The sequence below is a fragment of the Etheostoma spectabile genome, chromosome 21 (genome assembly GCF_008692095.1).
Source record: "Etheostoma spectabile isolate EspeVRDwgs_2016 chromosome 21, UIUC_Espe_1.0, whole genome shotgun sequence".
In the NCBI taxonomy this organism is placed as follows: Eukaryota; Metazoa; Chordata; class Actinopteri; order Perciformes; family Percidae; genus Etheostoma; species Etheostoma spectabile.
This window is the reverse complement of record NC_045753.1, coordinates 19,236,330-19,259,975: the sequence shown is the minus strand read 5'-3', so window position 1 is coordinate 19,259,975 and position 23,646 is coordinate 19,236,330. Positions and strand designations below refer to the sequence as shown.

Genomic DNA, 23,646 nt, shown 5'->3' with positions numbered 1-23,646 from the left:
TGCCTCTCCCTTCTCCCATCTTTCCGATGGATGATTTTAAGAGGTTCAGGGGTTGAATCATCACTCACTGTCCCTTCGTGAAACAAACCAGCCCCCACACCAATGATTGATATTTTGTATATGGCCACTCCTTCACTCCAGCCATCAATCAAGCATCATGTCTGTTTCCATCAATCAGATAAAAAGTGATCCACTGCTTTAGGATGGAGGCAAGTAGAAGTAATGGAATTTAAGTGGTTTATTTCAACTGTATGCATAGCACAGGACATAATGTATGCAGTTAACTGTACAATGATAATGGCGGCAGATTTACCACCAATACAACTGGTCTTAGTAAATATCATTTTGTTGTCTGAAATGATGACTCCAACTGCAGCTATTGAGCTTATCAAGGGAACTTCATGAGTTGGTTGGTTTAATGTTTCAAGGTTAGACACTTGCAAATGATGCAAATAAGCCCTTGAAGAATACATACATACTTAAATGCTAAAAGACTGACGCTAAAGCTTCATGTCCCTGATAAAAAGTCACCTGTTGATCCATTTAGAAGAAATGGAAATAAAGGTGCAGCGTTTTCCCCTTGGATTGCCGGGTAGAGGTACTTCATCATAAATTAAAAAACAATTACATTCCCTTTGGCAGAACCATGTTTGGATGTTTCCAATAGAAAAACATAGCAAAGCAAAAAAGGTTCTCTTTTACAGGTAAATAATATCATCCATGACCGTCCCGCACAAAAGGGATGTTCCAAACTTCCAGACTACTGGGTCTATGACACTCTTATGTGATGTAGTTAGGTAATAATATTCTCAGTATTGGATATGTATAACCTGTACTGTAAAGTGTAACATAAACTAGAATGTTACGAAATGTACATATAACTTTCCCAAGAGTACATTTTAGAATCTCTGTTACTTAACAATCTGCATATTAAAAAATAACCACAAGTACTTTCATTATTACACCAAACTACCTTAATCACTTGTATAACAGCTATGGGGGAAAAGCACACAGCACATTTATCACTGAGCAGGCTTTTGCTTTATTGCAAAAATTCAGGGAAAAGAGCTGATGTAAGATTATCTTATCTTCCTTATCTTCCAAATCTGTTTAAGTCTGCTAATTGGGTTTTAATTTGTTAAAAAAAAAAAGAATTATCCTCAATTAAACCATTCAACTCAATTTTAGAAGAAAGGAAATCTAGTTTTATTTTGAAAGCTTTTTTTATTTTTTATTTTTTTATTTGTTTATTAATCCCCAATGGGGAAATTACAATTTACACTCTGTGTCCACACTTGTTAGTAGTCACACACAGTCCTGAACTACACACACACACACATGCTCAGGACCTATACATGCACTAATGGAGAGATGTCAGAGTGAGTGGGCTGCCAGCCGAACCAGCGCCCTGAGCGGTTGGGGGGGTACGGTGCCTTGCTCAACAGCACCTGGCAGTCCCCAGGAGGTGAAGTGGCATCTCTCCAGCCACCAATCCACACTCCCTACTTTTTGGTCCAAACGGGGACTTGAACCAGGTTCCCAACCCAACTCCCTACGGACTGAGCTACTGCCACCCCAGCTTATGTGGCACAATCTGCTTTTATACTCAATTGTAAACAAAATGAGTGTACACTTAGGCAAAATGTGTCCTTTTCTCATCAACTTCAGAACAACAATAGAGAAATGACTTCTGAGCAGTTCAACACCCAAAAAATGGGCAAAACGAAAGCACAGACAGAAAGCACAGAATTGGGGTTATAAAGTAAATCATTGTTTTATAGATTGTAAAGGCATAGTCTGTGCAATTTTGTACCTTGAGAAATAACTACCAGATATCAGCCAAAAACAGTTACTCTGTAAACATACAACCTGTTCTTCTCCAGTAACAGACACTCTTTGTCAATATGTAACCATCATCCATCACTGGCAACAAGGCAGCATTGCTTTTGTTACTAGAAAATGCTTCCTTTTTCCTTTTGAAAGAGAAAGTTTTAAAAACTATGAGCACGTTTCCAGAGTAAGTAGTGTTCAAATTGATGCTGTCAGCAGGAACCATATGGTTTCCTTTTGGTTTAAGTTTTTACTTAATATTTTGTTCAAAAGCAATACCACAGAGTGTGCACTCCACATTTAATCTATCTGTATCTGCCTGTCTCTCTCCGCCTGTCAGTCTTTTCTGTGTGTCTGTCATACAGTTCAGCTCAGGTTTGAGCAGGGGGATTAGGACCATCAACCATTTCTTCTTCTTTAATAGGATTTGACAGAGAGGGGCCAGATTCACTTTGTGTGTGTGTGTGTGTGTGTGAGCGTCTGTCTGTATGTTTGTGTGCATGTGTGTGTAATGCCGATCATAGAGTCAGTGGTGTTGGGTAACTCCCCAGTAACAGAGTCACATATGATGTCAACTCTAAGGTCATCAATATCCTAATCCCTGTACTGTGTGTGTGTGTGTGTGTGTGTGTGTGTGTGTGTGTGTGTGTGTGTGTGTGTGTGTGTTGTTGTTGTGTGTGGTGTGTGTGTGTGTGTGTGTGTGTGTTGTGTGTGTTGTGTGTAAGAGGGGAACAGAGGGTTAGAGACGTCTCAAAAGCAATCCACAGACCTTATCCTATAAGAGCATCAAGTAGCAAAGACCAGACGTGGTGCTTGTGTGTCTCCCTCGGTGGAAGTATACATATCTTCACTTACCGTAAATCCTCAAATAAGACTGTATTTCATATAATATGCATTCAAGTTTACTGTAATGTACATTTCTACCAATTTCATTTAACAGATTGAACAATATATTCATGCTTTTTTTCTGGGTTTTGGTACTCATTTGAAGTTTTATTTTCCTAGCGGTATTTTAGTCAGTACGTCTGTATGTGTTACCCAGCCAAGTGTAGTGTGTAGTAACATACAGGTGCCACTTTGTCTGATCATCTCAGTGATCAGAAACTGATCATTGATCAGAAACTGATCATTGAGAAAGAAGCAGAGGGAACTGTAAACAAAAGGACATAATATCAAACAAATAAAAGACAAATAGATTAAGACTACACAAATGTTTTGTTTGCAAGTTTTAAGCTTTACCTTTTGAGGTGACCATTTTTTTTGCTTGAGTTAGTGTTTTTTTTTTTTTAAATGAGGAAATGAAGCACCGCAATCCGCGTTGTTATTTGGTCCTGTAGATACCGGTCGTTTGGGCACCGCTGTCATATTAGCAACGGGTTGTCTGTTCCCAACTCTAGTTAGCATGCAGCTACATGCAACAATATAAACAACACAGTAGCTTAGAAATACTTTTACCTCCTTATTTGAACATGAACATTTCCACATTATAATATCGTAGATATGACAGAAAATACAGAAAAGCACAACATGTCACCTTTAAGCTGGCATACAAATGTGGTGTGTCTTGTTTTTGTCTTGTTTGAGATGCCTTCATTTTCTTTAACTATGATTAGAGTTTGTCTGTGCTGAAGGTCTGTGTTCAACACCGACGTCGCTGTCCAAGGTGATGAATCTATCTGCCTGGGGATATTTGAGGAAATAGTGGTTCTGATTGCCATTTTTATGCTGTAATCATCATTATTGTGGTGATTATAGTTATTCATAATACAATTCTTTGTTTCATGCTCAATAAAAATCTCTAATAGTCAACTTTTAACGGACACGCTTTGATTAGCGGTGCAGATTAAAGTGCAACCTTTGATTGCTGGCAGTTACCAAACTTAAAGTCTTAAAGCACTGATCTGCTTGCTTTTGACGAGACATTTATGTTCACATCATGCATTAACAAGGCTCCATTAAGAGCATGCATGGTGGGGGCTTTATATCAGGGTGTGAAGGAAGGTTAGCAGCAGACACTAAACAAACGGCTTTTAAAAGTAACTAATAGAGCTTGTTGTCGCTGTTGCTACTTCTTTTTTCTTTACATTAATAATATAGCAATCACCTCAGATGTTGCCAAAGGCATGTTTATGTTCTGCAAAGTTGGAAGTCATTATCCCTCCTTGTCCTTGGGTCACATTGTCATCCTATATCAATGTTCTTTTTAATTACCCAAAATAACATGACTGATTCCACACAGCGCTCTTTGGCAAGTACAAATCTCTACTTTCAATAATGTTGGGGTGTCTTACTCAATTTTATAGCATTTAAAAAAAAGATTGAAGTGGTTTTAAAATAGTATTGAGTTAAAGTTGACATATTCCAGTCTGTGGCTATCCATCAACACACTCTCCTTTAATTTTAGTCTAAATAATTCCTCATTTCTGCTTTTCTAACTTAAATATTAGGTATAATCTCCTATTAATGAGGTTTATTGACCATAAATTCCCCAAATAACTGTACACTAAAATGAATAAGTTAGTGTCATGTAGTGTTGAAAACGTCAAAAAAAGTGACAAACATTGAAAAAAATGGAGAAAAACGTAAGAAAAAGTTAAAAACATTGTTAAAAAGCATCAACAAAAGTTTTGACTAGAAGACAACACAATGGTTAAGAAAGATTGTACGGCCATGCCCATGTACACACAAATTAGAGTTGTGCTACAGTCCGTTACTCCTGGACATTAGTGTTTAGATGGTGATTGGCCTGCTTAAATGCTAATTGCTTTTGCTTATGGAATATATTTTGTGTTAGATGCAGTCATGTAGTCTAATTGTAATAATGCACAGTGAGCTGGTAACTCTTCTGTGCTTTCCTAATTGGGTTAATCGTGGACACCTGAGGGCCCCAGTGTGTGCTGATTATTTAAACCTGGTACTAGTGCAGTATGGGGCCGAGTCCCTTCTTCCACATCCCCGTCAGCGGAGGCGTCCCCCATCCAGGATGTGACTGCCGTCGCTTTTGAGTTTTGTGTTTTATTTCTAGTTTATGTTAATAAATTACTTTTGTTATACCGTGACATGTGGTGCGTCTCCATATTTGTCACGGTCCGAGAGCCAGCTCGTGACACACAGCACAAGGCAGAATGAATCAAGTTTTCCCATCCTCCTACACAGAGACTTGAGAGCTCATTGTCAGTTACAGAGCAGCACCACTGGACCTTGTAGAATGAGTTTCTTGCTTGAAGTCAAATAGCTCAAACATAGGACCAATGTGTTAAAAGAAAGTATCTGTTCACCTCAAGCAGGAAAAGAGACAAATGCAAGCTAGGATTCCTGCATATGAGGGATTTGCTGTGGTTCAACACAATCTGGGTGCATTGACCAAAGTAAAACCATTCATTGAGAAGCTTATACTGTCCTCTCACTTTCATTTCCATAGTCCGTAAAGGATTAACTGACATACAATAATCCCACAGCCTGTCTCTGTTGACTGCTGACCTGTCTGAGCCTTGCTACAGCACATCATTATCGAGGCCACCTGCTAGTCTGGCAACAGATGGGAAAGGCTTACCTTGCGCACCCCGACTGACGGCTCAAGTCATGCAAGCAGACGTTTGTCATTGACAACCACAACAAACTCTGCATGAAACTTGTACATTCAAACATTTTCCATATGTGGCTCTCTAATGTGCAAGTGTTAGTTCAGAATCAGTGAGAGTGAAGTTATACTGAGAAATCAATGAAATGCAAAGGGTCTGGACAGATGGTAGATCTACAGAGTCTTGAGTTCAGCTTGAATCACTACAACTGTGTTGACTAAAGCTAAAAGGATAACTATGTATGTTTTGATGTATTGTCACTGAAGAGTGGTAACTGCATTATTGTTCAAAGAAGGGCCGAGCCTCTAGCGTAATTACTGTGGCTACTGTTCAGCGAACATTGTGAGCATAATGATGTACAAAATATGGCCTATATACAAACTACAGTATGGCTTAGTAAGAGGGCCACAACTTATGTTAAGTAATCTCATTCAGTGTTATTTTTAGTCATACTAGTAGCATGGCTCAAGGGATGACAAAGGCACTGTCCTTGCAAGCACATTAGCATGCTGACCTTAGCATTTAGCTGAAACCACTTCTCTGTCTAAGTACAGCCTTACAACGGCACATTTCAAAAAGTTGGATTGTGTAGTGGTTAGGGGTGGAACAGTACATGTATTCGTATTGAAATGGTATGGGCGTCACTGTTCGGAGCATGAATTTACATGGACGATACACACTAACAAACAAATAAAACCTGCGTGCAAATTAATTAAATTGATGCAACGCGTAACAAATGTAATGCAGAACTACTGTTACACTTTAGGGACAACTAATTTGTTGCCCCACTGTAAGGGACCACGGGTGGAAAATAGCACTCGTGCTAAAACCTTGTACAATGCATCTCTCCTTGTTGTTGCATTGTCCCTGTTTAAAATAAAATAAATCCTAAAGCTCTGAACCGCAGCACCGCCTCGTAGCCGAGCTCTGCCTATGTATGGTGAGAGAGTGGTGGCAAAGACGACGGGAGTGGAAATACGTGTAACGTGCTAACGCATATCCAACACCGCCACCAGAGAACAAGCAACAAACTGTGTATCCAAGAACAAGAAAGAAGAAGAAATATGTGCAAGTTAAGTTATATTAGACACAGACTACTGTTGTAGATTAGTGTTACGTTTCCAGCATCACGGCTCTGAACCGTAACGTTAGTTGGGACAGACGCCTTGTTTCTTCAGGCTAACTATATTAGTTTTAGCCTGGCTGGTATCAACTTTCTGTGGAGAAAATGGACGGGAGACGCTGTGATAACGTTGCGTTAATCCGATAAATTAGTTTGTCTTTGCAGAGAACATAGATGCTGTATTTTCAGGTTTTATAGCTTATTGTCTTATGTTGTTAACAAGTTACAGATGGAGTCTGGAGATGATGTGGGGTACTTATTGTTTACTTTACACTTTACACTCAGGGGAGAGACTATATGACACTAGGTGGTACAGCCTGAGACATAAACAATAAAAAAAAATTGCCCTCTGCATATTTGTTTTACTTTTCCCTACATTGTACAAAACTCCTACTGAACCGTGATGTCTGAACCGAGGTATGAACCGAACTGTGACTTCTGTGTACCGTTGCACCCCTAGTAGTGGTTTAACGTTATAAAAATAAAAGGTTGAGCTAAAATTCTCTTTTTGTTCCTGTCTCTCATTTTTCCCTCTAAGTATAGGACACTCTTGCATTAAAAGTGCAATGAAAACAATTTAAGCATATATTTTAAAGAGACTTCTCTTTACCACTGTAAAGTACAATGAACAGTTTATGTTGGCCAACAGCCACTTTAATTGTGAGAATTTAAAGAACATTGTGTATTATTGTTTTGTCATTTTAGAAAAACTATTAAAATTGTATAATTAAAAAATACAATGTGACGTAATGCTGAACACTTCTTTACGTCTCTAGATGTTCAACGCTTCAGCGGTTAATAGCGTTGAATTGTATCATAAATCTCACATGAACAAACGTCTTGCGATTAAGACTTTAAAACAGGATGGGAGACTTCTCTGATGAATAACATTGGTTTGTGCAGTAAATACCAAGATAGCGTAATACAATTTTTATACCAGATTGAATTGAGGCTGATTATCACTCATAATCTGCTCTCATCTTAGAGTGGAACTCTTATTCAACATGATCTGTGTATCTCTGACAGAAATTACTTTCTGCAACTGTGAAAAAGCTCACAACATGTCTGGTGTTTTTTTTATTACAGAAAAAAAATGCAGAATTAGGTACTTTCTTCACCTGGATCCACATACAGTAGACAACAAAATTGTAGGAAATACCCTGCTTATGAATGTAAGCCTATGATTTAAGAGTGTGTGTGTGTGTGTGTGTGTGTGTGTGTGTGTGTGTGTGTGTGTGTGTGTGTGTGTGTGTGTGTGTGTGTGTGTGTGTGTGTGTGTGTGTGTGTGTGTGTGTGTGTTAGTGTAGACTCTCTTCTCTGCAGGCCCTGATCAAGCCAAAATGTGCTGCCTGGACTCGTTAGATATTTTTATAACTCGCCTCCTACCGTTTCTTTTCATCTTCTATTGGTAAAATTCAAGTTTTTAAAGTACAGTATCAAGTATTTCTTATTACAAAGTAATGTGTGAAAGATGTGTCACATACACATTTTCACTGTGGCCGTCTTCCTCCCTCTCACAAACACACTTACTCTTTCTAACTGTGTCTCCTTCACTCGTGTACACAAACACACTCACACCAACTTTTCCAATTTAAACCAAGAGGAATGGCATAATTTCTGATTTGTCAAACATCATTCATGTCCATCTTGCCCTGGGGAGAACTGTTTTTGCCTCCTGCTCCACATTGATGCTTGATAAATGTGTTGGTTACAACACAGCATGCATTCAGTTTGAGCTTATTTATGTACCAGCTTTTCCGGGGTAATTAGTAATGGAGAAAACTTAGACATTCAATGTGTAAATATTTCATAATTCTATCATTGATTTTGTTGTTGTGGATGTGTCTTCATAGCAGGGCAGAGATGGCTTCAAAGAATTTAGATTTTTTTTTTTTTTTATCTAGCAAGGACACATCTCTGGTTTCCTTTCTCTCTGTCTGACTTTTTGCGTTCTTCAAAACTGTCTCGCTTTGTGTCCTCTTTGTTATACACTCAGTAGAGCCCAATGATATTGGCAGTCAGCACTTTTTTAATAAACAATGTGAAACATATGGATCCAGCTCTATTTATGTAATTACATAGATATAATTGATTATTATTTAGGCAGCCCACCCAAATCTGTCTGACCCCATTCAAAAACATTTGTTTTTGTCCATCAAACATCAGCAAGGAATGCAGTGACGATGTGTTATCATTCTGCTAAAATGGTTCATAAACCTAATTGACTGTTTGACCGCCCCGCAAACAGCAATAGTCCAGTCATAACTTTCTAACGAGGTATGGGAGGCCTTTTGAACATTGGTTCTCTCAACATGCTGAAGCGGTGTGTGTTGGGCTGTAGTAACTGCACATTCACATGTTCACCGGTGGCAAACGTTTTAAAAAATCCCATTTTACACAGCTGCATGTAAACGGGAATATAAGTGGAATATTTACTTCCATTAGCCATATAAAGAGCTTAGTCCGAATATTGTCTTTTTCGGAATAAGGGAAAAAAACATGATATTACATGCATGTAAACATAGTCATTGTTACATCTAACGCAGAGTAGCATTTCATTACCTATACATTGTTTTGCGGGTCAGAGATTACGTTAAAAAAGCCCTGTTCACGATAACACATCCACTGTGTAGTAGTATGTATCATCCACAATTTACACTCCAGCACCCCCCAAATGATATCCGAGATAGCACTACATTTGCAAAACACAACAAAAGCCATTTCCCTTAAGGTACAATTATTAAAGCATAAATCTAACCTCCGTCCTGCTAGTCCAAGTATGTACTCTATGTTAAGCAGCCATAACGGGTTTATGTTAGAATGAAATAACGTTTTCAACTCATTGTAATTGTACTTGCATAGGCTGCCCAAGCTGTTCGGTCTTCCACTTCGACACGTCTCCTAATGACCTCGGCTGTTGATTTGTTTGTCTGTATTCTAGTTGAAATTCAAAGTCTGATATCCGATATCTGAGATCTGACTTAACCATGCACTGATTATGATTACTGAATCTTACGAGCTCATTAATTGCTCTGAGACATTTTAATGAAGTTTCTAATTGAAAAGCATCCAGCGCTGATAGAGAGAGGCGACCCTGGAGAAATTTAGCGTTAGATAGAGACAATTCAGACAGCTAAAATATTTCATTATTTTTTTTTCATATGAGTTAATTAGTTTTCAATTATAGTGGTTTGTGAACAAACTTGGTCCGAAATGGAAATCACCAGGTATTTTTTCATCAGGGAGAATTTGAGACAATGTTTCTCCTGCTGTTGTTCTGTGTCTCAAACCAACCAGATTTAGCTTAATTATCATGTGTGCAGTATATACATAAAAAAGTGTTACTTTAACCAAAACTTATAAAATCCCAACTCATTTTCCGCCTTTCCTTTTTACGGCCTTTGCATCTGTTTTGTCAGTACTTTGGCTTCTTTCATTTCTACCATGGCTTTGCTGAATGTAAAAGGAAAATATTGCTTGAGAATTTCTTAAATTGCCTCTTCTCTTTGTTTTTCTGCTCCTCACATTCACACTTTCCTTTCATCCATCCCCCTATCCTTCCTTCCCTCATAACACTACTTGAACTATCCATCCATAATCAAGATTATCATCGCAGCTACCATGCCGGTAATGACCTCAACAACAGATGAATGGTAAATCGATAGGCACTGACCTTGCAGCATAGTGCCTCTCTCACTCATAGAACAATAACTTAATTATAGAGGGAGACAACCAAACTAATGGAGATGTTATTTTACGAAATTATACTCATAAAAACAGGGTGGATTTCCTTGTTGTGGCAGTGCCCTCGCAGAGTAAGGAAAAGAGATTGATCTTTAACTGGATGGTGGGGTTCAAGCTCAGTTAATAGAAGTTCTCTGCCATGCTGAAGTGTCCTCGAGCAATCCTGGGTTCTGGTGTTTTTCTAATCTTTCAGTCTGCACTGAATTCAATTAATTATGTCCCTGTTTTTTCTTCAGATAGTGGCTCCCTTTTGGGTCTCGGTCATCATAAAGTCACCATTTAAAATCTCTGAACTGGGGGAGGGGTCATGGACTTTTTTCAACAGGTACCATTGAGATCCGCTTGAGCAAGGCACTCCAGCTGCCCAAGTGGATCTGCTTAGTGACCAGCAGTTAGGACTGGAGACTGGGCAGCTTCCAGATTAAATGAGAAGCAGAGAGCTGAGAGAGAAACCTGTGTGCTCATTGGGTTTTGGCTAGGCAACCTAAGGTTCATAAGAGTCTACAGCCACACTTCTGTAAGGCTGTACTTAGGGCTGGGTGTCGCTTAAAATGTTTCCTTACCAATATCAATTTCTTGACTTTGATACAGGTTCCTAAACATTACTTTTTTCAACACCAATTTTATTATTATACAAAAGGGGATGACAACATTAAACTAATCATTTGTTTTTTTATTTTTCAGCTCCTACAACTTAGCCTTGTCTTTGTGCATAACGTAGGTTTTTTCTGATTGCCTCAACCATGTTTAGCTTCAGACAGCCAATCACAGACATTATTAGATCTTGGTAGAAGCATGCTACATGTTTATTGGCTTGCTGACGCTGATGAGATTTACTCCTTAGGTATTGAAATTGGGTATTGAATGACGAGGCATATTTTGATGCTCAACACTTTAGAGGCTATTCGGTCGGTGCTTAAAAAGTATGCAGTTGGGTAAACCCGGCCCTAGCTGTACTCAGGTACAGTGATACTTTGAGCTAATAGCTAATTTTAAACAAGTTGGGCCATTTCTTGAAAGCAAAGCTGCCAGGTTGTTTTTATATACTATGATCCTTTCACGTATTGAGTATTGTTTTATAAACTAGTCATTAAGTAGCATAACTACTCTTAAAATCACTGAATCTCTATTTAAGAAAGTCATAAAGATTTTAGATGAAAAGGCATTGTCCCATCACGATTGCAATATCTTAGAGAGGCATACATTTTTAGCTTTTTAAATTTTAAACATTTCATCTAAGCTTGATTAGCATATAAAGAGTTACATAATCACATAATTCAACACCTTTATAACTCACTTAAATCTCTTCATTTTTAACCGTCACACATTTCATCATCCATGCACTTTCATTGTTAAATTGAATGCAGTTTTAATATGGATGAAAAATGTCTTTGTCATCACGTATTTTTGTTTTGTTGGTCAGTGTATATGTCACCATTATGTGTACCTTTTAATTTATAGTGAATGAGTGCTGTATGAATGCTGGATGTCTCTGTTGGTCCTATGTCACCTACCTAGGGACTGCAGATGAAAAGTAGTTCTGGCATATTTACATGGTCCCTATCAAATAAACCAATTAACAACACACTCACACTCATCATCGCACGCTCCTTATCAGCCGAGTTTCATTAATTAATTTTGAACCTCAGCTTTGTTAATATTATGGCTGGCACATTGACCAACTCACATCTCCTGGCTAATGACTGACTGACCTGATTTTTTATGCCCATTAATCTGTCAGGGGAAAACACCTCACACAGACAGAAAAAGACACAAAAGATACCTGATACCTAATACCTGATAAGCCAACGGAGTGGCACTGTTTTCCAACGATAACATAATGTGAATGTTGGATCACGTGAGCCAAGATAATGAACTGAACTAATGTAGATAATTGAATTTTGTAACACCCTCAGTTACAAGTTCACCTTCACTACCTCCATTTACCATCTACCTCAGGGCCAGGGTATGAATTTAATGATTTGTCGTAGTTGCCTAATCTCTTTCACTCCTTCCTTCAGGTTCCTTCATGTCCCTCGTCCCATTGTCCTTCTCTCTCTGACTCTGTCGTGTAATCTCTACTCCCCTCTTCCCCCTTTCTTGCTATTTTCTTTTCTAACGCTTTCTGTTCTCTGATGCATTTCACCGCTACTGTTCTCGACACACACACACATACACACACCAAGATACACAAGGTATGGATGTACATGCCTATACAAAGAGGTCCTCAGTAGATATGCATACACTTAGACAACAGTGAAAGATGGGTGTTAGTGGAATTGTGGGTGTAGCCTCTCCATGTCTAATGATTGAGCTTGTCCTGAATTGTGTGTGTGTGTGTGAGTGTGAGAGAGAGAGAGAGAGAGAAAGAGAGAGAGAGAGAGAACTGCGCGAACTGTGCACAGACATTTGTGCAAATATATTGGGAATTGCCAGTAGTTGGGCTGACACCCCACCATGCAACTTGCTAAAATGCTGCATCAGTGTTTTTGAACTGGAAAGCCTCCCTCCCCCCCATGTCTTTTCATTTATTGAACTCATCACCCAAACTAAGACACAAAGAGGGTGGAATACGTATAAAAGGTAGTGGGGAGTGCAGGACGAGATTAAAGTGCAGGATGTCTGAGAGTGAGAAAGAAGAAGACAATGACCAGGATGTGAGAACAGAGTGACAGTGAGGGTCAGTGAGATAAAAGGTGATTGACAAGTGAAGAGACAGGTAGAGGGAGGAAAGATGAGAAGGGGGAGCTTTTGGAGGAAGACAGAAGAGGGAATTTAGGTTCTTAGAAATCTTTGCAAGTCAGTAAGAATCCTTTTTCTAGGCCTCTTTAAAGTTAAATGGGTGAAACGTTAATACATTGTTGGGGGCTTAGATATGTTTTTAACTTTCAGTAAATTTCCTGAAAACCTTTATCAGTCAGGATTTAATGCACAGTTTCCATCCCAGCATTGTTAAGTGGAGGTGGTAAATGTTCAACACCACTCCTGACTCATTGGAAAACAGGAAATAAAAACGCTGTACATTACTTTACTTTCTGCTCACATAATCAACACATTGCCATATTTGTGTGAAATAGTTCCCACCTCTGCCCTTTTTACCTGAAAGTCTTTCTTAAAGGTCTTATTCATTTCCTGCCTTCACAATAATGAAAACCTTGAAATGTAAATGTAGCACTGCACTTGCTTTTTTTTTGTTAGTTTTTTACAACACATACTTTAAGAGACCTATTTTAACGATCTAAGCGCATGTGAATTTAGGGCGTGTCCAAATTTACTTTTGCCAGTTTGAACGCGAAAAAAAGGGTCCATGTGCCGGGCGCCTGGTTCAAAAGTTCAGTGTCATCTCCCATTCCCTTTAAAAGCCAGGCGTGTTTGTACCTTGGCACATTGCTATTAGGATGGCAGATTTGCACCGTAAATCTTTTCCATGTGTCTTTGTGTGTGACAAGCGTAGTGTTTGCACACTGTGCACGAGCCTAGACGCATTTTACTAATACACTGTTAAAATTAGATGAAATGCCGCGCTACTGACTTTAGACCAGGTGTTTGTTGGTCACTGGAACAATCACTTCCTGCTGCCTCAAGATAGCAATACGCCAAGAATTCACCTGAACACACCTCCTTGGAAGACCAGCACGCCCATGGGCGCAAAGATAGGCGCAGGTGCATTTGCTTTGTAAACGACGTTGGTGAGGAATGGGTAATTGACAATTGCGTCGGTCTTAAACTAGCAAAGACCCTTGCCTTAGGCTTTGTGCTACGCCGGAAGCAAAATAAAGAAAAGTTTAAGAACTAAGAATGTTAAAAACAGGTCATATTTCCTGTTACTATTACTATTACTAAGACAAACTGCCACCAACTGTATTTGATATTAGAAAATTAACTTTATTCTAGTATTTAGTTTCCACATAAAATGCACATCTGGGATCCTAACCTAACCTACGGGAGCCGTCCTGGTTAGCTAATTAGTTGACTGACCTTACCACTGCAGTGAACCACAACAATTATGTTTAGAGGTTTTCTTACAGTAGAACAGTGATCTCATGATCACACACAAAATTACAGCACACAGACAGTAGCTACTCATTCACTTTATCCCTCACACATACTCATGTACTGTACAGTCTCTCTGCAGTCCTCTCAAAGTTATCCCCCCTCTGCTTTTCCCTTTATTGCCAACCTCAGCTGTCACATTATCACAGAAATGGAGGAGGAATTGCATGAGTGTGTCAGAGAGTAGAAATGGTTCTTTGTCATTATATGTCCAAAGGGGCTCTTTAACTTTTCAAACCATTTTAGGTTGGGCTCCACCTCAAAGTTTGAGTTTTTTATCCCAAAACCCATCATATGGAGACTGTCCTCCTTTTTACAAGCATGTTAAAATGATGTATGGAGTGGAAATAGTGTGATGTTCTCATAGTCTACTGTCCACCACTGGGGTCCAAACTGAAATATCTTTTTTTTTTTTTCCAGGAAATTTGCTACATACATTTATGGTGCCCAGGGGATTCATCCTAGTGATCCTCTGATTTCCCCTGTAGCATCTGTGTCTTCACAACTATTGGATGGATTGCCTTTTAAAGTGAATATTTTGTTGCTGTGATTTGTCTGCTCACTGTGCGGAGTGCTTGTTGGTTGCCCGGTGAAAACACTGGGAAAATGTTCTCGCCTGGCTCTTGAATGCCTGCACAGTCCAATGTGTTCCCAGATTCCCTTCTACTGATGGACAGTATGGTGGCTTTGTGGAGGTAGATAAGTCTCTTGACCAACTGGATTGGCAGCTGATTACAGTCAGGATTTCCGATGTGGAGTACCATAGAGTAATCTGCACAGATGTACAGTCCATAATGTTTGCAGTCAGTCTCATCACTGTGTGAGCTGTCAATGCTGCAATGCTCCTGAGAATTGTTTTAATCAGAGTGAAAGTCTGCATGAACCTCAGTGTTTCCTTTAGGATTTTCTTTAGCAGCGGGAGCAGGTCTGTCCGAATAGCAACAACGACACCCCCCCTCCTCCCCCAAACAGAGCTGACACTTTGCACACCAAACAAAATTTAAATAAACTGTATTTTTTGAGGAACTGTAGGGGCTCTACAACATCTACATCATCTACAACAGGTCTGCAAAATTAATTTTTCAAGAAATTCGTCATAGGGAAACCAAAACCCAACTGACTACATCTATAGATTATTTCCAATTCATATTATATTACACTGAGTCACCTACAGTTTTAATGTTTCCACATGTATGATATCTATCCAGATGTTTGATATCAGGGCGATGAGCTGACAGAACTGACAAGTTGAACGTCCAATTAGAACGGACCTAACGCGGGGACATTTTTGGTGGAGCTGTTCGTTTAATAGTTGACTCAGAAGAAAGCGAACGTTTTGACAATAAAATACATCAACTCAACAGTATGGAGCATGGAACTGGACAGGCCCAATGACCTTTGAATAGTTGTACTTGTTAAATTGCAATGTGAGCGGCAGCCAACAGGGGTGCATTATGTCGGCAGGATCATTTAAAAGGCAACCGCGACTACTAGTGCTGCACAATTAATCAGATTTTAATCACGATCATGAGTATTACTTCCCACGATCAAATTTGCGTGATGGAGCGATTTTTTTTTTTCTATGCATAATTTCATAGAACACTCTGTTTTTTCCCTAGGGGTGTTGCTACCCTAGCTGTATGGTTTTCAACTAAAATATGCAAAAGTGAAAAATGGTACCATTATCTCAATAGAAAAATTGGAGGATTATTTCTTTGTCACAAGAATTTACAGGGAAAAGGAGGAACTGACAAAAAATACTAACACTAAACCGAGAATGTAAATGTGGTTACACACACTGAACATCAGCCTGTAACATTGTTACTTGTGGGCATGTTAGCATTTAGCTCAGTACAGCCTCACAGGGCTGCTAGCATGGCTGTAGACTTGTTTTTACCTGATAATAAAGCATAAGGGGTTGTATATAATAAACACCCAAACATAAACACATGACGGTGTAGACATACATAAAGTGACAGACACTGCCTCAGATATACACATACAGTACACGCATCACTATGATATAAACTCCACATTATGCCCTCCACACACACATTCATAAACTCATGCATTATTTTACTCGCGTATAATCCCTCTCTCCATCTCACACACACACACACACACTTTCTGCGCCTCTCTCTCTGTTTCTATTTCTCTGACTCGACCCAAAACACACACCCACACCCACACATCTCATCTGCCACGGTGACTAATGAGAATATGTGACAGGGCTGGCGGTAAGTGAGACAGAGAGGAAGTAGAATCGAAAGACACCCAGATTTGTCATTGAGGAAATGAAGGGTTACAGGGTTTAGCTCTTACCACTTCCTTCTGCCTGGCCAATGGCTGATGAGTATTTAGAATAGATTTAGATACAGAGGGGACCAGATTGCAGAGACTTTGTGGTGTATGTGACCTGCCTTTTATACCCATTGATCATTATCCAACTTGCTTTCCTATCCATTCCTCTTTTTCTTAATATGGGTCTGCCTCTCTTAGCTCGCTCTGTGTCATCTCAATCACTCCCTGTCTTTCTCTCGCCCTTAGGTTTTCATTTAGTGTATCTTCAACATCACTCACACTTTGTCTCTTTACCATCTCTGTCTCTGCCCCTGCTTCATTATCATCTTTTCCCCCGTCTATCTGTCTATTCCTTCTAATCATCTCCTCCTTTCTTTCTATCCACACTCCCACTTTTCTTTGTCTATCCATCTTTCTCTGTCTTCTTCTCAGGTGGCAGAGCAGATTAGTGGTTAGTGAGACCATCCCATTACTGTAAGGTTACAGATTCAATCTCCGAGGCAGACTATGTGCACATCAGCAGCCGGGAATCCTGTCAACCTGTCCTTGGACAGGATGCTGAATATACACCCGTGCATTAATTTTAAGTTTCTCTGGGAAAGAAACCATTGCTAAGAAAGTGTATTTGAGCTTTTTTTGGTATATAATCTAGTATTACTGCCCTTGAGGTTATCCTCAAAGCATTCATCTGACTTTGACCGTCACTTAACCGTTATTACAGTAAACCACTATTTACTAAAGTAAGGGTTGATGCTGGTCTACAGTCGGTTTCTGGTAAGGCTCTAACATACTAAAAACATACTTAAATTCTTTTATGAGAAGAAACTTTTAGGCATTCAACTACTAATTATTGCTTTATAAGTGAATCTATTTTCTAGATTAAGTAATTAATTATTTGGTCTATAAAATGTCATGAATTATAAAAACAGTATATGGTAATGGCAGTTACCCAGAGTCCAAGGGTGACGTCTTATAATGTCTGTCCTATCCAGGACTGATATAATGCAGAGGAAAGTCCTCACATTGGAGAAGCCACAAAATACTGGTTGTTTTTCTTTATGGTCAATCAACTCTCAAAGTAGTTATCAATTTATTTTCTGGCTAATCGTTACAGCTCTTCTACCTTTTAATCATTTTAGCCTCTCCTTTATCAAATGAGTCATTTCTACACACGCTGTTTTATTCATCTGGCACCTGGTGTTGCTATCGGCACCAAAACCTAATCATGGCCCAGTTTTTCTCCAAATTTTTTACTGAAACCCGCCAGGTTGTTTTTGCGATATTCTGCAAACCGACAAACAACAAATACAACTGATAACAAAGCTTTCTTACGTGTGTGGGTCTTGATCCTGATCTAAGGAGAACCTATCTGTGATCAGCAGTGCATATGTCTGTGGTTGGCACTCGGATGGGATTCTCCCTCGTAAGCAAGAACACCTTTATTAAGAAGAAAAATACTCTTCTCATCTCATCATATCAAACAAATGCACAAATAATCTTGTAACCCCGGAACAAAATGAGGTTTTGTTTTCTTTCTTCCAAGTGTCCTGGAAGGCCATTTGTCACATCCTCCTTATCTGGCTTCCAAAGCTTTATTGTTTGGAGAGAAAGTTGGGGATAAAAGGCAGCATTGACAAAAAAGATGAAGATTGTATGAAGCCTTTTAGTAAGCATCTGTCAAATACTTAAGGTATGAAGAAGCAGCTTTGAAGAAGAGTATTTGTTTGCTTGATAATTATAAATGGACATTTGTGAGAGGTCTACAGCTTCCCTTTAGGCTACCCTTTTACCATATCGAGATGTGTTTGTGGGTGTGTATGTGTGTATCCATCCCAGCATGTGCTCTCAAGCCACTGCTTTTATTAAACTGCCTATCTTGGATTAGGATTCATTATCATGTAACGTGCAATAATAATGGACTTTGTTAGACTCACTCCTCATTTCTGTTGTTCATAAAGAGCAGCAGTGGAGTAAAACACGGATTATATGTGTGTGTGTTGGCATTATCTGCTCATACAGAGAGACAAACACTCATGCTCTATGGTTAGTGTGTCTAGGAGACCGACCGACTAAGACCTGTGAAAGTGATGCCTGTTGAGAAATCCCTGCTGTGGAATGGAGGTCACTGTTTTAGCATTTCTTATTGTATTCTCTGAAATAACCCAAGGAATACAGATGCATGAATAATGTATTCAGAGATAAAGTTTTCACGTCTGATGCTGAGCCAATGTGCAAGTTTTTATTTCAGGAGGTGATTGACAGATGATAATGACAAGTGGTATCATAGATTGGCTGTTTGATGTCACACACTCCTTTGATGTTCGGCTAGAAAGAGAGAGATCAAACGTAAACAAACATGCATGTACAGAACCCTAACAGGAAAGAGGAATTTCTTACTTGGTAATTAACTTTTTCAAGTTTGTTTAGAGGAACAGTTTGCCACCACGGATGTGATGTTAGGTCAAACCTGCACATTAGTTGTGTGCGTTGGAAGCAACTCAACTCAACATGAACATTTCTGCAAGTTGCAACTGGTTTTAACAATGTTCCACAGCATGACACCATGGGTTAAATTCTCCCAGCCAAGTCAGCTAAAGATTTGTTTCCCTTGTTAACAAGAAAAAGGAAGACATCAACTATGAGCGCTAACTTTCTTGTCAGTGTTTTTTGCTTGCTATCTGTGAACACAATATTGAATCTACCACTACCATACATGACAGCAAAACACACAGTGTCTTCAGTTTAGGCAGTAGCTGGTTAGAGTGAATTAATAAGTTAATATCCGGTTACAGAAATTTTGACACACGATTTTATAGAAATTCACTATATGTATGCATAGCGAGGAAAATATTCACTGCGTTTCTGTGGCTGCTTCACAATAAAAGCCACCCTACCATGCTTTAAAATTGAAGCAGTAAGACATGTTCCATATGCACTAGCGGTAACTTAGTCTCGCTTTGCCAGACCTGCTTCCACAATGCTGCAGAGGAAGGAAGGTCTGGCTATTCCACATTGCATTCCGGGATAGGAGAAAAATGTGCTCTGGTTTATTGCCATTTCTGTAAACCAATCAGAATCGCCTTGGGTGAGGCTAAGTGCCGGACGGAGCCACGGTGCCACTGCAAAATAACCTTGTGAAGGAACTTGTATTTTTGGAACATGTGTACGTTCAAAGGTTATTTTAGTTGTACAATAGGAAACTCTGATTGGACAGATAGTCTAGCTAGCTGTCTGGATTTATCCTGCAGAGATCTGAGGAGCAGTTAACTTTAGTCCTCATAAATCCACTGGAGTTTAAAATTCCAACGCAAAGAAAGTGGAAGCTAACGAACATCCGGCCGAAAAGAGTGCATTCGGCGGAATGTCCGGCGGCAACGGACCAATCCTGGAAATTGAAACGTTACAACGATACAGACTGTAACTCAATGCAGCTCTGACACGATGTAAAGATAAAGTAAGGCTGGTATCACTGTGGTAAAATTACACTGGATTACATGCATGCCTTGTTTCCTGGGATTCCACCGTGCATATGAAGACAATTTAAATTCAGGGTTTGATTGAAAACAGGGTTTGATTCAATGAAAATTGATGCAGAAATTGCAGAAAATGGCACTGGGAATACAATAAGAATACTCTGGATCCATCATAAATATGCTATATATTAAAATACTGGTATGCATTATATACATATTTTGACTCATCAAAATGTAAATTCCATTCAAGAGTTTGAGTAATAATATTTTTTTTAAGTATAAAAAGTACTTGCCCTATGTAACACCACACTGAAGGCACACATATGGATATATAGTGATGTTCTTTTTGACAGTCATTTTTTTCTCAGCATCTTTTCCAAATGCTGCTTATTGTAACCCCCCAGCAGCCTTACTCTTTATTCCTTGATTTTCCTTCTCTACCACCCTCTAAAAGGAGCGATGTATTGTGGGGTTGTCAACATGACTTCTTATTATGGGGCTAAGTAAGTGTAAAATTGACTTTCAGCCAGAATGTGACAACTCACTGAAACAAATCGTGGTGAGTCTGCAGGGTTGGGTCTCAATGCGTGTGAATGTGAGAGGGAGAGCGTGTCCTTGCATATTTTTTTGTGTTTCAGCATATCTGCTTTTGTGCATGGTGCAAATAGCTATTGTTGAAAATCAGTAATTGATCTTTTCCAGTGGGAGATGTACAGGATAGACGACAATATAATTTTACCCTTTTGATTAGTAGAATTATATCCCAGCCATTAAACTACTAAAGCAAATCGTATTTGCACAGGAACAATGTTTACTCAATTAACATCCTTCACTTGTCAACATTCTGCTGTAACTAATTTCCAGATAAATATGGCAGATTACGCTTTTCCAACCCTGTTGTTCAGTATTTGACAAAAAATGGCATGTCAGTGCATTTGCAGCCATGCGTGATTCCAGAATTCTATAGGTTAGCTCACATTTATTCATTTACACAAACATTAAGCGGGACACATTGTAAGTGATTCCTGTTGCAGATGTCCAATCCTTCAGTCACTTCCTGACATCAGCCTCGCGGGTATAACTTCCAACCAGGGCCACACACACACAGGGCAAGCAATAAAATCCCTCCGTCGGTTGCAAGGAGAGCAGTAATGCACCGTGAGCTGGAGTGCTGCTCAGTGATGTGCTCCACTAAGGCGTGCAGTCGAGGTACTCCATACAGGGTTCAATCAATTTGAACTTTGACCCTATTTTGCGGCTGGCCTTTCAAAAGGCAGCCTACAGTATGAGCTTACATGAACTGACATAAGAGGAAAGTGTAGGTGGACGAGACAAATAATACTTCAATAGAAAAACCAATTTCCTGTGTGTGTGTGTGTGTGTGTGTGTGTGTGTGTGTGTGTGTGTGTGTGTAAATTCCCAGCGGAGTTGTTCAGCAAAAGACAAGATACATTCTAGGGGTGAAACGGTACACAGAAGTCACAGTTCGGTTCAGACATCACGGTTCAGTTTGGTACAATGGAGGAAAAAACTAAACAAAAATGCACTTTGAAAAATGCAAAATTGCAATTTTTTTTATTATTGTGCATGTCTCAGGCTCTACCACCTAGTGTCATAAAGTAACTCCCCTGAGGTTGCTGCAACAGCCTCAAGTATGGAAAGTAAGATGTAAACAGTAAACACTAAGTACACCACATCGTCTCCAGACTGCATCTGTAATTTATCAAATTGAAAATACAGCATCTCTTATGTATGAAAGTGTAAATTACATAGAACAAAAAAAGTCTACTTAGGCGAGATCTTCCCCCACAAAAGATAAAAGAATGTATTCTTGCTATTAAGTGTGACAGTGTTATCTAAAGGCTGGTTAAGCACTGTAGGGAGCAGAAGTTGGACAGTTTTTTTAAAATCTTGTTCCAGTGATTGGCACATCTGGGTGATAGCGTTGGATATGCGTTAGCAGGTTAGATGTATTTCCAGTCACATACCCAACAACTGCTGAACAACGCAGACACACAGTCTTATCCACCACTATCTCGCCTGTACTACTGTAACTGACTGGGAAACCGAAGCTTTCCCGTGGCTCGCCACCACTCGCCATAGGCTAGGCTGCTCGTCCTTAGCGCTGATAGCTCTGACTCACTCACTCGACATGTAGGTGGAGCTCGGCAGCTTCAGAGCTAAAGGGGCGCGCTACAGATAAGGTCTCCCTAAAGAAAGCACGTATCTAACAGTAGTTCCGCATTACATTAATTAATTTGCACCCAAGTTTTATTTATTTTTATACCGTGTATCCTCTGTGTAAATTCATGTACCGAACCGAGACGCCCCTACCGTTTTGGTTATGAGTACATGTACAGTTCCACCCCTAATACATACTGTAGTATCGGTAACTGTTTCCCATTAAAACAACAATATAGTGTAGATGTTATTGTACATTGGAGTTTAGTTATAAAAGCAATGTGCAGAGCCCACCATGGTTCAAACGCTAGAAAAAATATAAAAAATATAAATTTCTGTGTTTAGATTAAGACACTTTAAAATCCATTTGGAACCATGCTCAGAAAAGATGTGTTCATAGGAAGGATCAAAGGTCAGATATGAACAAAATAAAAAATAAATAAAGGATGTGTTTGATAGTTGTGGAGGTAATACAATTTGTTAGTATCTTTATACCAACTACTTGAAAGCACAGCTTGATAATCACTAGAGATGTCCTAAGCCAATAATAAATTGTCAGTCTCTGGGCCAATCCAAGCATACTTTACTGGATTGTTATCAGCCAAAATGAAGGAGATCCAAATCTGATCTTGTCTTTACTAAGAAAATTAGCATGCTTTGTTCCTTGTAGCGCCCCCACTTCTGTGGTTGAGGTTAGGGCTAAGGTAAGGTTATGTTTGGGTGTAGTAGAGATAACTTGTTGGGGCTACTGTAAGATCTGGCTCAGATTTAGGTAAGGAGAAATACATATCGACAGGGACACCGTCTTCAACACAACACCAGTCTGTACTTTGTAAAAGATTGTTCATAAAGAAAAATAAGCATCACTTAGTAACACCCGCAAGTGTTTTTGTTGTCCCAACAACTCCAACAGAGTGACACGTCTTCTCTCTAGCTTAGCTCAGTCATTCTCAACCTGGGGGGATTGCAAAGAGCTTCACTTTCCGGTAAAAACATAATACGTTCACCCAGGAAATACTCCAAATCCGATCTTTTTCTTAAACCTAATGAGTAATTTTTGTCCCTGAACATGTAATCGCCGCATGACGTTAACTTTGAGCATTGATCTCTTTGAGGGGGGGAGATGCATTTTGTCCCCACTAGGATTAAAAATAATTGTGCAGAGCCAGTGTTATGTAAACCATAAAGGGGGAAATCCCACACATCCCCCAACAAATGCATTAAAAATACAGAGCCTGGAGCACATTACACAAGGCTAGGTAATAGCTGCTAATTGAAAACTGTCAGTAAAGCAAAGCATGATTTGTATTACATGAATTAATCAGAGCATTCCCAATAATCACGGGTCGGGTCGGTCATC

At 39.3% G+C, this 23,646-nt stretch overlaps 1 long non-coding RNA gene across 1 annotated transcript in view; it reads left to right on the top strand.

The window, feature by feature from the left end:
• LOC116671340 (uncharacterized) overlaps nt 1-18,897 on the top strand; it is a 21,333-nt gene extending 2,436 nt beyond the window's left edge. Inside the window, exon 3 of the long non-coding RNA XR_004327242.1 lies at nt 18,884-18,897. This is a non-coding gene — a long non-coding RNA (uncharacterized LOC116671340). The remainder of the gene's footprint in view (nt 1-18,883) is intronic.
• The last annotated feature ends 4,749 nt before the right edge of the window (nt 18,898-23,646 follow it).